We start from the raw sequence: 13,588 nt of genomic DNA, 5'->3' as shown, positions 1-13,588 counted from the left end.
AGGAAGTATTCAAATCCTTAAGTAAAAGCAGTACAGCAATGTAAAAATACTCCATTAAGTCCTGCATGAAAAATCCTACTTAAGTAAGTATGTAAGTATTATGAGCTTGATGTAGTTAAAGTATTGCAGTAAAAGTACATAAGTATTATGAGCTTGATGTAGTTAAAGTATTGCAGTAAAAGTAGTGGTTTGGTCCCTCTGACTGATATATTATTATATATGACATCATTAGATTATTAATACTGAAGCATCAGTGTTATAGCAGCATGTAACTGTTGTAGCTGCTGGAGGTGGAGCTACTTTCACCTATTCTATATACAGTTAGCTAGTTTAGTCCAGTGGTTCCCAACCTAGGGGTCAGGCCCCTCCAAAGGTCACCAGATAAATCTGAGGGGTCGTGAGATGATTAATGGGAGAGGAAAGAAGAAAAAAGTTCTGATACACAAATATCTTTTCAGTTTTTGGACTTTTTCTCTAATCTTTGATTTTTGGTGAAATATTGGATCATTTCAATATTTATTGAAATGAAAAGTTTAGAGGGAAAAATCACTATTTGGTGGAGCTGTTAACAACTGATAGACATGTGAAATGTGACCCCGACTACACACAGTTTTTTGCAAGACGTCAAAAGCCAGAAAGGTTGGATACCACTAGTTTCATCCTTAACAATGTGTTGTATTTTAAACGCTTATTATATTATCCATTGTGTCAAATCATCATGTGAAAAGCAACTAAAGCTGTCAAATAAATGTAGTGGAGTAGAAAGTACAATATTTCCCTCTGAAATATAGTGGAGTGGAAGCATAAAGTAGCATCACATGGAAATACTCAAGTAAAGTACAAGTACCTCAAAACTCAAGTACAGTACTTGAGCAAATGTACCATTGCTCTAATAGCTGTACTTTCAAAGTCGCTTTTATTTTGAAGACATCCCCTCTCAGCTTCCGATTGGTGGGGCTATGTGTGGCGAGCTTTACGGCCGCTGCTTGTGGTGGGAGCAGCAGAGGAAGGGACACGGAGAGAGAGCGCGGGACTCAGCAGCTGTCAGTGTCTCTTCACCGCGGAGTGTCCAGCAGCACGCAGCCAGGTGAGTGAAGCGGAGACCGCGGTGTGAAAGCCGGGGAGATACCTGCGGTGTTGCCCTGTATGAGCCGCGGCTGTTCTCGAGCCTGTACCTGCTCACTGAGATGTAGTAGGAAGGTGAGGTGTTGGGAAGCGCAGGTTGCTTTTTCCTTTCTGACTCGCTGGTCGCCGCCAAATGAAGATAAACGAAATATTTGTAAGCTCTTGCGCAGTACGGTAGCTGTGGCGATGGCTGCCACTTAACCGTGACACATTGTGTTGGAGTTGGAGTTTGATGAGAGTTAATAATGGTTGGAGGGAGCGCTGCTTGGATGATGATGAAGGGGGGCTTCAGGGTTTGTGGAAAAGTTGTTTTATTCCAGTACGTGAAGGTGAAACAAGATATCAGTGTGCCCGCCCTACAGCCCGTCAAGAGGGGAATTGACTGTGACTCTCCAGTGTTTTCTTAATAACCCACCTAGATTGTTCTGACTGGATGAATTGAGAAACCTCCTGGGTCCTCTCCTGGGTACTCGAGATAAATTGCCTCTTTTTGTATAAGTTCTGGAGATGTGACTGGATGTGTACCTGCTGAGTTTTCAGATTTACAGTGATTGGCATCTGGTGGCCCCAATGCAATCCTACCTTCACATGCAACTTATGGAGGACCACAAGGGTCACGGAAATAGTAATAAAGCATTTCTTTAATTAATAACTAATTGTACAACTCAAAACTGTAATTGATAAATTAGTTTACAAATCACTTAATTATCCATAAATAAAGAGACTCAATTACAAAGTAATTCATTATTAAATATTTTAATGGGCAATAAAGAAGGAATTATAAAAATAATTTCCAAATAAAATAATTATCCATCAATAAATTATTCAAATAAAAAAGGGATTTACAAAAACAACTCTAAAATAGTCACGAAGTAGATCACTTAAAATACATTAATGAATTACTAAATAAAAAATGGAATTTCAAAATGCAGTTTTAAAAAGAATAATAAATAACTGAGTTCCCAAACTGAATTAAGAATACAGCTATTTAAGAGGGTAATTTTCTTTTCCTATTAGCTATTGGATTTGCTGAGTCATTTAGCCTCTCTTTTTAGCCTTTCCGTGACAATTTGGTCCCTGCGTTGTTAAAACAAAGCAAGTCAGTCTCCCCCGGAAGCCCCCGTTCTGTGAGCGACTCCTGGTTTTCAGAGTAAAAGCTCTGTTGAGTCTTGGACAGTCTTGGCTGTCATGTTATGTCTGTGGTTTGATTATTTGTAGTAACACTCAGGTTTTATTCTAACAAATGTTGGCTAGCTATGTGTGTAAATAGCACGTCTAATTGATGATTAGCGCCAATCACAAACTTGTAATCTGAAAGGGGATGGAAATGTTAGACAGCTAACGCTAGCTCTCCTGAATCTGCCGGTTCGTCTCAGTAACTTACAGAACAAACACTAACATGTTGTCAAATACCAGCATCATAACTATCCGGAAGGCCACGGAAAGTTTGCCAAGTGCTGGGAGCAACAAGTGCAAATTACAAGCTGCTGCCTAGACAACACACACCGTTATCTCAGTAAAGGTAAGTTAGCCCAGCTGTTAGCATTGCCCCTGTGTAACTTAATGTTACTGAACTAACTTTAATATGTGGCTGAAGTCAATTCATCATGAAACGTTTGTCAACAGTTAATATGTATGGACTCATTTCAAGATCGTACACTGAGGTATTATGAAACCGTCTGTTCACACCTTGCATTAAAGGGGACGTATTATGCTTTTACTTATTTTCAGTCATATATATAATGTCACAATGTTGGATGTTCATGTTAAAAGTGGCAAAGTGGCCAATGGGTCAAATAACGAGGTAAACATATGTAGAAGTAATCCCTGTGTGCAAAAAGCAGCACCTTTAGACTGCTCTAATTGCTAAGTTTCCAATGGTTTTTTCTACTTTCAGCCCTGGCTGATGTCAGCCCGTGACGGATTTCTTTATATGGACATCTGATACATGAGCAACATGCAAGTTCACTATTCTGCTCCGGGGGTAGTCATGCTGAGCCATGACTCCATTACACAGCACAGCAAAGTAAAATAAGTAGTTTACTTACAACTCTGGTTGTCTGCAGCTCTTCATAAAACATCATCATCACTGTGGCTGTTGTTCCTTGTACTATTTATTCCTGCATTATTTTTAACTGATCCACTGAACATATAGTTCCAAATATCTCTATACGTTGTTTTGACCAGTTTTTAGTGCCTCTAATGAGGGTCTGCTAATTTAGTGAGGAACACATTTCACTTCCTGTAAATTCTTCACAATAAAAGTCTCCTGTTATTTAGTCATTGAAAAGCTTTTAATTTGAAGCAGTAAAGAAGGAAATGTTTTGTTTGCATCGGTGGTACAGTTACACAACTCTGATACTAAAGCTGGCCAATAAGAACAGTCAGAACAGTGGGCTCATCAGGAAGGGGGCCTTAAAGAGACAGGAGCTAAAATGGCCTGTAAAGAGAAACTGTGTATACTGAGGGGCTGCATAAAGGGCCAGTATAAAATAAATAAGGAGTTTTTTGACCAATGAATCATGCACTAAACAAATATGCAATGCATTGTGTGCCTCCTCACAAAAAATGAAATGCCCGATCTCCCCACAGCTGTGTCTCCCCATTGAGAAAGGGATGCTGTGCGCATTCATGCATGAGGCATGACAGTGTAACTTCACTGATCATTTAAATTTCTTGACACGTCGACAGGATCGGTCAGGATCTAATATTAATTAATGTTCTGTGTTCTTCTACACATCCAAAATGTCAGCTGTTACACATGCAGTACAGGTTCATACAGTGAAATTGTTTGGAGTAAACCAGCCGTCTTCCTGATAAATCTTTAGCTCCATTATGTTGAGCAGCACAAGAAAACTAAAACTGTAGTTATCAACTTGACAGGAAAGAGGAAAGTATCCAGGGGAAGCAGAATTAAACGTTTAGCTTCTGAAATACTTTTTAGACAGACAAGCGAAAAATAAGTTATTTTCTGGGTTTGATTTAATTTCTATTCCATTTGCCGATTTGAAGACGAAAACAGGTTAGGAGAATGGGAAAAATGGGAAGTGGGTTTTGTTTTTTAATTCACATGAAAGATGGAAAAACAAAATAATGCGTTTCTTTATCCTGTTATCAAACAATTTGAACACACCTTTGGACGGAGGGTAAATGGACCGGGAGGGAGCAATGCACTTTCCGTGCCTAGTCTGCTGGAAAAAAAGAGGACATCAGTTGAGTAGGCGGTCCTTCAATGTGGCTGAGAACACATTGCCTTTACACCATGGATGTATAAAGAGAACTGGATATGGCGTTGGAGGGGGGGCCCTGTTCATTCCTATGAAAGTTGCTCAGTGGCACATGAAGCAAAAAAAAAATTCGACATACGGGTATGAAAGTACCCAGATCTTCCGCATTGTGCTGCCCATAGAGCATGCGCACTAGTGACTTTCGCTTGCTGAGTCAGCTACTTTCGGTTTAGCCCTCCGGCTAACTTGAATGGGGATAAAACAATTCAATCATGTGGCTCTTCTAGGTTTTTGAAATGTGATTGGACCGAATGGATTTAATTCTGATAATGAGACAAGTCATTTCACGGGGCGTCATTGTGACGCTCAAAAAAATGTATCCGCTGATTTACAGACGTCTCTTTCACAATGTAAGTCTTTTTGGGCCAGTGTGCATCATGTGATGTTGTAATTACACGGTTTGGCCACCATGTCAAATTTGCTTCAAAGCCTGGCGCTCTTCCTGTATCCGGTTCTCTTTATACATCCATGCTTTACACTGCTAAAAGAATGTGGCCACATGCAGCCCAGACAACCTCTGAATGTGGTCTGAGTGATCGGATCTCAGTGGGTTCTCAGTGTGTCTTGGGTATGTTCACACCTGTACTTAGAGCTGTCCACTTGTGATTGGATCACCCAAGATGCATATTAATGCCAGGTGTAAACAGGGCCTCAATGACTCAGCAAATCCAATAGCTAATAGGAAAAGGAAAAGCAGCAGACAAATGCAAATTGAAAAGGGAAATGCCCTTTTAAATGGCTGATGATAAGCTGTATTCTTAATTCAGTTTGGGAATTCAGTTATTTATATCTCTTTTTACAGCTGCATTTTGAAATAGATTTTGACATTCCATTATTTATTTAGGAAATCATTAATGTATTTTTAAATGATGTACTCAGTGACTATTTTAAAGTTGTTTGTGTGAATGATTATTTCATTTGTAAATTCTTTTTAATAATCTACTTTTTATTGCCCATTGAAATATCAAATAATGAATTACTCTGTAATTTAATCTATTTATTTATGGATTAATGTACTGATTTGTAAACTAATTTAGTAATTTCTGTTTTTATTTGGACAATTAGTTATTACTTAAAGAAATGCTTTATTACTATTTCTGTGACACTTGTGGTCCTCCATAGCTATAGAACTGTGTATTTATCTGTGCAGGTAGGGATCATGGACTTCTGCTGTGAGTAACATAAAAAGCCCAGAGTCTTTGTCACATAAAAACAGTTGTCACAAGCTCACAGAAATTACCCTTACCATGATGCACTGCTTGTTCTAGCAATTTCACAAAGAACGTTTTCTTAGCTGGACAGTAAGCCTGGCATGAGAAATGGTAGATACCTGGATGTAACTCCAGTTCTATGAGTATGTGTGTAGCCTTCTAATGGGCTTCACTATTGGTTTACCCTATGAGGCTCCGCCTTGGCACCTGAGAAAGATCTTTGCACTCACCACTCAATCGGGAGGTTGCTACCACGTAGCACCCTCCCCCCATTTAAGCCCCAGTGCATTTGCTGCTTGTTTATCTTTTAAACTCAGCAACAAAAAACTGGGGCCAGCTGGGCGTGTGGTTAGAGGGCTATGCACATACTCATAGAATTGTTGTTACATCCAGGTCACTACTATTTCTATATCGTACATGCTCTGTCCTCTAACAGGCTTCGCTATTGGTTAAAACCTAAGGTGAAGAGAGTACACTGGGCTTTCTCCTTGCTTGTGAACAGGTCAGCCACTGGTCATACGAACTGTTGCCAGATCTGTGCGATTATGTCTGCAGAGAGGCTCCACTCCTCCTTGAGTGGAACCCTTCTGGACATCCTGTCCACCCCCATGTTGAAGGACCCTGGAATGTGACGGGCTTTCAGGGAGCAGAGATGGCTATCTGAACAGGTCAGGATGGATGCCGCCACCTTTTTCAGAGCTGAGAATCTGACACACCCCTGTCTGCTGAGGTAGGCCACCACTGTGGTGTTGTGTGACCTCACCATGACATGCTTCCCACTCAGTTGCTAGTTGAAGTGGCACTCCTTTTTCAATTCCATTCAATTTTATTAATATAGCACCAAATCATAACAAAAGTTATCTCAGGGAACGTTTCACATAGAGCAGGTCAAGACCGTACTCTATAATTAACAGACACAACAATTCCCCCATGAGCAAGCGCTTGGCAACAGCAGCAAGGAAAAACTTCCCTTTTTTGGGAAGAAACCTCAAGCAGAACCAGGCACTAGGTGGGCAGCCATCTGCCTTTACCGGTTGGGATCAGAGAGAGAAAGAAGGAGGGAGGGGGAGAGGTGGGGGAGGGGACACAGAGAAGCATAATAACAACAATAATGATAATAATAGTAGAGATATGACTAGTAATTATAATAGCAATAATGAGGAGGAGCAGGAGAAGCAGGAGAAGGTGTTGAGGCGGGACGCTTAAGGACCACGCCACCATCCCCACCTCTCGACATCGCCAGCCCGGACTCTGGATTTACCTGTGAGACGAGAGCATAAAAACTCTGGGGAAGAAGCCAAGTTAGTACCATGTATTAATGGTACATTAATGCATACAGATGGAGAGGATTAGGAGAAGAGAGGAGCGCAGTGCATCATGGGAAGTCCCCTAGCAGTCTAGGCCTATAGCAGCATAAGTAAGGGCTGGTCCAAGGCAAGTATGGCCGGCCCTAACTATAAGCTTTACCAAAAAGGAACAGAGAGGGAGTCTGTCCCCCGGACTGAATCTGGAAGATGGTTCCACAGAGAGGGGCCTGATAGCTGAAGGCTCCCATTCTACTTTTGAAGACTCTAGGAACCACAAGTAAATGTTCTGGACTGTTGTGAGATCCAGCAGGTTGATGTGGCGGGGGGAGCTCGACTACGTGCCTCCCACAATGGCCTGGCTAAGGGTCCTGCCTCAACTGGCCAGGGAGCCATCCATGAAGACCTGGACATGATGAAGGATGCACACCAGCCACACCCCCTCACGGAAGCAGCTGGGTGAGTCCCAAATGATGTGGAGCTTGTGCTGTTTGTCCTGGCTGGGGTTCAGCTGGAGCTGTGCAAACCAGGGCTGGAGATTTCCCATGTTCAGCAGCACCAGGCGCACAACCCGGTGGGCTCGCAGAGTTGGTCCTGGAGGACGTGGAGAAATTTTCCTTTCGGGGCTAGGCGAGGCTCCCGCCTCTAGCACACACACTCAGTGAAGAAAAAACACTCACCAGCTGTGGGGTGTTTCACCTTGAAACCCACTCCACTGTTGTAGCGTTATGGTCGCCATCTTTCCTCAGAGCAGCAAGGTTATCCGGGATATCATGCACCCAGCTCCAACCCCTGACATCATGTATAATGGCGGCGAATAGCTAGCCAATGAGACATGAATAGCCTATTAGCTGCTAACGTGGAGTGTGGGGGCCCTGCTCGTGATGTGGAGGCCAAGGAAGAGTGGGCCTCACAATTTCCACAGGGTTGAGTGAGTCAGTGAGCAAAGCCATGTTGCTAGCTAGTGCTAAGCCAGATAGCAGTGCTAGCAGGTGATGATGTGGCATGGGCTAACCAGCTAGTGTTGCTATTGATGCAATTTGAGCAGCAGTAGCCTAACCAGTAGCAAAAGTGCCTAAGGGCAACTGTGACATGAGGCCTAGCCTCGGACACAATGAGGTGTGTTGTCACTTATGCGGGTTCAAGCAAGTCAGCAAGCAAAGGAGTCTTGCAAGCTAGTGCCAAGCCAGATAGCAGTGCTAGCAAACTAGGATGTGGCTAAGGCTAACCAGCTAACATCAGTGTAGCTATTGACGCAGCCAGTGATGCAGTGACAGTAGGCTAACATAGTTGAAGTGTGCTCTGCCTACAGGCAGATTTATTCTTTTAAGGCCTTACTTGTTTTTTATGGTATTTCCAATACCTTCTTCCATTTGTTTCTTAGTTAATAATTATTTAATAAATGGAGAATTTGTACCACGGCCATTTTATACCACTTTCTGGGTCACTGTCCTCTAATGCTTGATTGTCTTGCCTCACGTCTGCCAAATGACACATTGTCAAATGTAAACGTGGCCTTACGTTTACATTTGACAATGTGTCAGGCATCAGTAACCTGTTTTTGTCACATTAACAGCTGTGTAAAGGATGTTGTGTGATGTTGTGAGCTCTTACAACAGTCTTTATGTTGGTTGGTGATTTTTGTAATATGGCACCACCTGTTGGCTGCATTTCTGTGCTTCATGATAATTAGATCTATTCATCTGTCACCAGTTTATATTCTTGAATTCCACTATCCTCTATAAATCCACTTGCACATAATTACTCAATAGCAGAGGTCTCACTTTTTTATTTAGTGATTTCATGCTAAATACTTCCAGACTTAAGATAAATCCACACTAATTCTGAGATTGTTTCTGTTGCTTTTTGCCTAACAAAGAAACAAATTTTGTGCAATAAAACAAACTTTCAGTTATGCTCTTTCTTCTAAAATTTTGTTGTCGAGGGAGAGGCAGTAACGATCTACTGAGTCCGCGTCGTCTTTTGTGATTCAGTGATTTGTGGAATTGAGTCATCACATAAGACTGATTTTACCTTAACAACAAACGTCTTTAAGCAGAATGACAGGAACAGGAAAGAGTTCATATGCAATGGAAATGTAATCGTCCGTTAACAAATAAAAACATGAGCCTACCTCAAACACACTGCCGTTCACCACCATTAATAATAATAATAGCTTCATTTGTATAGCACCTTTCATACAAGAAATACAGCTCAAAGTGCTTTACAACAAAAGAAATTACATGCACTAAGTGCTTTACATGAAAAGGACGTAAAAGAACATAAAAGCATGTAAAAAAACAACAACATTATAGTAACCCAGTCCTTTATTCGTTTTCATTTCTTTTTTAAAGAAAAAACAAAACAGAACACAGAAGTATACTGTAACTGGTGCATTGTTCCTGTAGAACAATTATGGACACAGACTTTTTGCATTTTCTCATGGGAATTTCTTTTTGCAATTACAATAAGTGTTGGAATAAACAACATATTCACAATCCCAATATGTTATTTATTTGTTTGTCTTGAGGGTGATGCTAGAAAAAAGATCATGTTATTCAAATCAAGTGGTTCCTCCATACATGGATGGCATGCAATGCCCGTTCAAAACGTGTTTGTTCAGAGCAGGCTGATTGCTTATTATTTCTCAAGAACCACATATCTATGTATCAATTGACAGACGTATCAATTAAAATAATAAGGCATTAATAAATTAAATGGTTTTAATCCAGACAGAATCTTCACCAGTGAGACTAAACCATAAAACTGCAGAAGCAGTTTACAGCCATTCATTGGTTGATTCTGCTGCCAATCAAACGTGTCTGCACTCCTATTGGCTAGTTTTACTGCCTACGCCTCTGTTTTTTTTCTCTTGTGTATGCTCGTTCTTCTCTCTCGGGCAGTTTAACTTAGTGGGGCGTGTGCCTTTGTCCTGCTCAGCCAGTCAGAGCCCAGAAGTCCCACCCTTTTGTGATGTGATGGTGTTTATATCAAACTACCCCCGCTGCACTCAGATATGGAGCTCAGTGGCTCACTGTTCTCGTTTATTAAAACATTTATTAAACATGTTGTGTATCCAAACAACTTCACAGTTGACACTGCACTTCCTTGCGTCCATAGCAGTATACCTGCCAAGTGTTAAGTCAAGTAAGAGCCCAGAAGCCCTGCTGTGATGTGACGGTATTTACATCAAACACCCGCTGCACTCAGACACAGAGCTGAGCAGCTCACTGTTCGCTTGTTTATTCAAAGTTCATTGATATCAGGGCCGGCTCTAGCCATTTTGGTGCCCTGGGCAAGATAAGGATTTGGAGCCCCCCCCCCCAACCCTAACCACATTTCACCCAAATTACCCCACCAATTCTGCCTCGTCACCACCTACTCGTTCTACAGTAAAAATATGGACAACAAACATCAGACACCAATGGTTTCAAGACAAAAATATATTTTTTTATTTTTATAAATTAAAATTACTTCTCAAACAAATGAATCACGTATCAATAAGAATGAATAAATTGTAAAATATTACCAACTACCTGTTTGTAACATACAGACACTGGCACTTGGTTATTCATAGATTACACTCGACAGATTACTCCTTCCACGATGTCATGTGCCTAAAATGTTCTGGACTCTTCTCATGGCTTTTGAGTATTTCACTGCAATCCAATCCAATTTTTCCAATCATTGAGTCCATCACTGATTAGTTTGTAGTTTTTTTTGTGAGAAGAGCTTGGAATATACCACCCAGCTTCTTTTGATTTTCTCTCCATTCATTAATTTTCTGTAAAGTGGTGGTGATGGGAACTTCTCCCATCCCCTCCTTTTGGAATTGTAGAGTCTTATTTTACCTGATATGGCCTCTGCTGACTATCTCTGTCCTCATCATATCAGACAGGACTGCCAGTCAGCAGGATCTATAGCTGCTGCCTTGATGAACTCACATACTTCAGGATATGTTCCAGTTGATGGTGTCTGCAGGCTGTAGAGTAGTAGCAGTGTATGCTGTGTCTGTTGTTGCTCCACCTGCAGGCAAATCTAGACATACAGGCAAATATAGTTATTGATCCCTCAGTAAGAACACACAATGATTCATAAATTACAACACATCAGGCAATAAACACATCTGAAACATAAATTATAGAGACCGGTTGACCAGTACTGTTCAATTACATGAGTGAAAAAGGTCAAGAATCTAGGTTTAAATTATTTTTGATGGGAATAAGTTATTCTAGCTTTAATGTGTCCTGTAGACAACTTGAATAAATATAGATAGTTGCAATCTAATATTGATTAGTATTTAAGTTACTATGTTCTTTTTCTTAATATAGAATTTATATTTATGTTTCAATATATCTTATTGCGCTAGTGTTACCATGACAATGCAAATATGTAAGAAACCATTTAATAATAGATAATAAAAATGAAAAAAATAATGAATTAATGAAAATGAAAGAAATGAAATGTGTGTGTGTGTAAGCTGCAGTTCCCATGGCTTTCTGTCATGTGAAGGGTTAAAAAATGGTTAAAGGTTTGGCCAAAGTACTGACATAATAATAATACCATCACCCCTACCATCCATTTGTGGACAAATGGACAAAACATTGCAGATGTACAGGATGAGTTATGCATGTTCATAAGTGATTGTGACTGATAGAATTCTAGCAAAAATGTGTCTGGATTTGTTCATATTGACAGAAGTTATCTAACTGCAGCTGTAACATACAATGAACAGAACTCACCTGCTGCAGGCTGTGTTTCACTGCAGCTAGCTGGAGTGAAACACATGTAGCTGCAGAGTAGGACAAACAACTGCTGCAGCCTGTTGCATCAGCTGTGTGTAGTTCAAACTTAGTTATAACGTAAATTATTAGTAAGTTGTGATTTATGCATTACTAAATGTAAATCATAACATGTCACAGAACTCACTGATGGTAAAACAGCAATTTTCTGCCACACATCATCCTTTTCTCATTAACTGCTGCCATTTTGCAACACAGTAGTGGCTCATGCCAGCTTACACATAGCTAGTGCAACTCAGTGCAGAAATATATGTTTTTATGGAAATAGTGTCAGCAATTATCACTGATACTGGTCAGTGAAATTTCAGCACAATGCCTTACGTTGTAGGAAGGAGCAGTTATCCAGATAGCTACTGGCTTCCATTCAGATTCATATCCTTCAATCTGTAATGTTATCTGAGTCTAGCAGCTATTGTAGCATCATTATTTAGCATTAGCTTTATTTCTACTTAGCTAGCTAGCTGCTACAGATGAAACATCTAACGTTAAACACAAAACGGCATTTTAATGTTAACATAAGATGACATACCTCTATATTGGGCTTTCTTTTCCTCCTCCTCTTTTGTCCTTTTTCTTCCTTGTGTACATGAAGGTTTGGACCTTTTCATAATGAAATAAAATGTGAATATCTGCCTCTTGACATCTGTTCACAGACTTTGTCTGCCTGTGGTGCATCATCCCTCTGTCAGTGCGCACAGTATAGGTGCAGGACAGATGAAACATTGGGAGGAACAGGGGTGCAAAGTGTATTTCTATTTTTCTTTGTGTATTTGTTCATATTTTATCCCAAGGCAGAAAATGAGGAGGGGCGCCCACTGGTGAATTTTTATTTATCTATTTTTTGTTTATTTAATTTATTTTTTCCTTTGAGGGCAACCAGTGCCCACCAGACAAGGTGGCGCCCCAGGCGACTGCCTATATGGCCTATGCTTTGAGCTGGTACTGATTGATATTAAACTTGTTGCGTTTCCAAATTGCACCAAATTCGACACTGCATGTCCTTGGGTCCCCAGCAATACAACCGCCAAGTGTGAAGTTGATCGGATGAACGGTTCTCCAGATATGCGACGGACACAAACATACAAACGTACATCCATACGTACAATACATACATACATACATACGTACCTTGCTTTTTAATTAGAAGAATTGTAATGCCTGTTCAAAACATGTCTGAGACATCCTGCAGTAAGTCTTGAACATACACGCCAAGTTTTGTTCACAGTACACAGTTTAATAGTAGCGTTTAAGTCTCTTAAACTTTTTTACACTACAGATGTAATCCCACCTCTGATCACAATGTGGGTTGCAGTGGCAGGGGGATGCTGTCCTTATTTCCACCCATTGACTCCACGGGCAGAAGAAGAAGCAGAAGCAACGTTGTTTATGACGTATTTTTACATATTTCTCAAGAATTGCTCATCAAAATAACCTCACACTCAACACTGCACTTCTTTCGGTCCTCAGCAATACACCTGCCAAGTTGCCAAGTGTGAAGTCGTGTCAAGTGTGTCAAGATATGTGAAGGACACACATATATACAGACCAGAGGTGGCTGGTGACTCAAAAAATTGGGGAGGACAAGAGGAAAACCAACATGGAATCTTACAACAGACTGCATCATACTATATCATTGTCCCCCATGAAATCAGAGGGGTGGAGGGCAATTTTTTATGCCAATAAAACAATTTGCTTTCAAAAACAAAAACCCCTGAGTGGTGAAAAGGCTGCTTCTTTAAAGTCAATTAGCATATACATATTGTTTCTAAACAAAGAAGTGCTCATTTTAGCTGTGGAGTGGTTCACAATGTGTCATTATACCAACAAAGTTAATTTCAGTTTTATAGTATTGTTCTATT

At 40.5% G+C, this 13,588-nt stretch overlaps 1 long non-coding RNA gene across 1 annotated transcript; it reads left to right on the top strand.

The window, feature by feature from the left end:
- The first annotated feature begins 979 nt into the window (after positions 1–979).
- On the top strand, positions 980–13,230 carry LOC122966971. Its single transcript, XR_006398497.1, has 3 exons — positions 980–1,087; positions 6,179–6,353; positions 13,197–13,230. It is a non-coding gene; the product is annotated as an uncharacterized LOC122966971 (long non-coding RNA).
- Positions 13,231–13,588: the final 358 nt, after the last annotated feature.

This window comes from Thunnus albacares, chromosome 17, assembly GCF_914725855.1.
Source record: "Thunnus albacares chromosome 17, fThuAlb1.1, whole genome shotgun sequence".
Classification (NCBI taxonomy): Eukaryota; Metazoa; Chordata; class Actinopteri; order Scombriformes; family Scombridae; genus Thunnus; species Thunnus albacares.
Note: the sequence above shows the minus strand (reverse complement) of the source record. Positions and strands in the feature narration are given on the sequence as shown.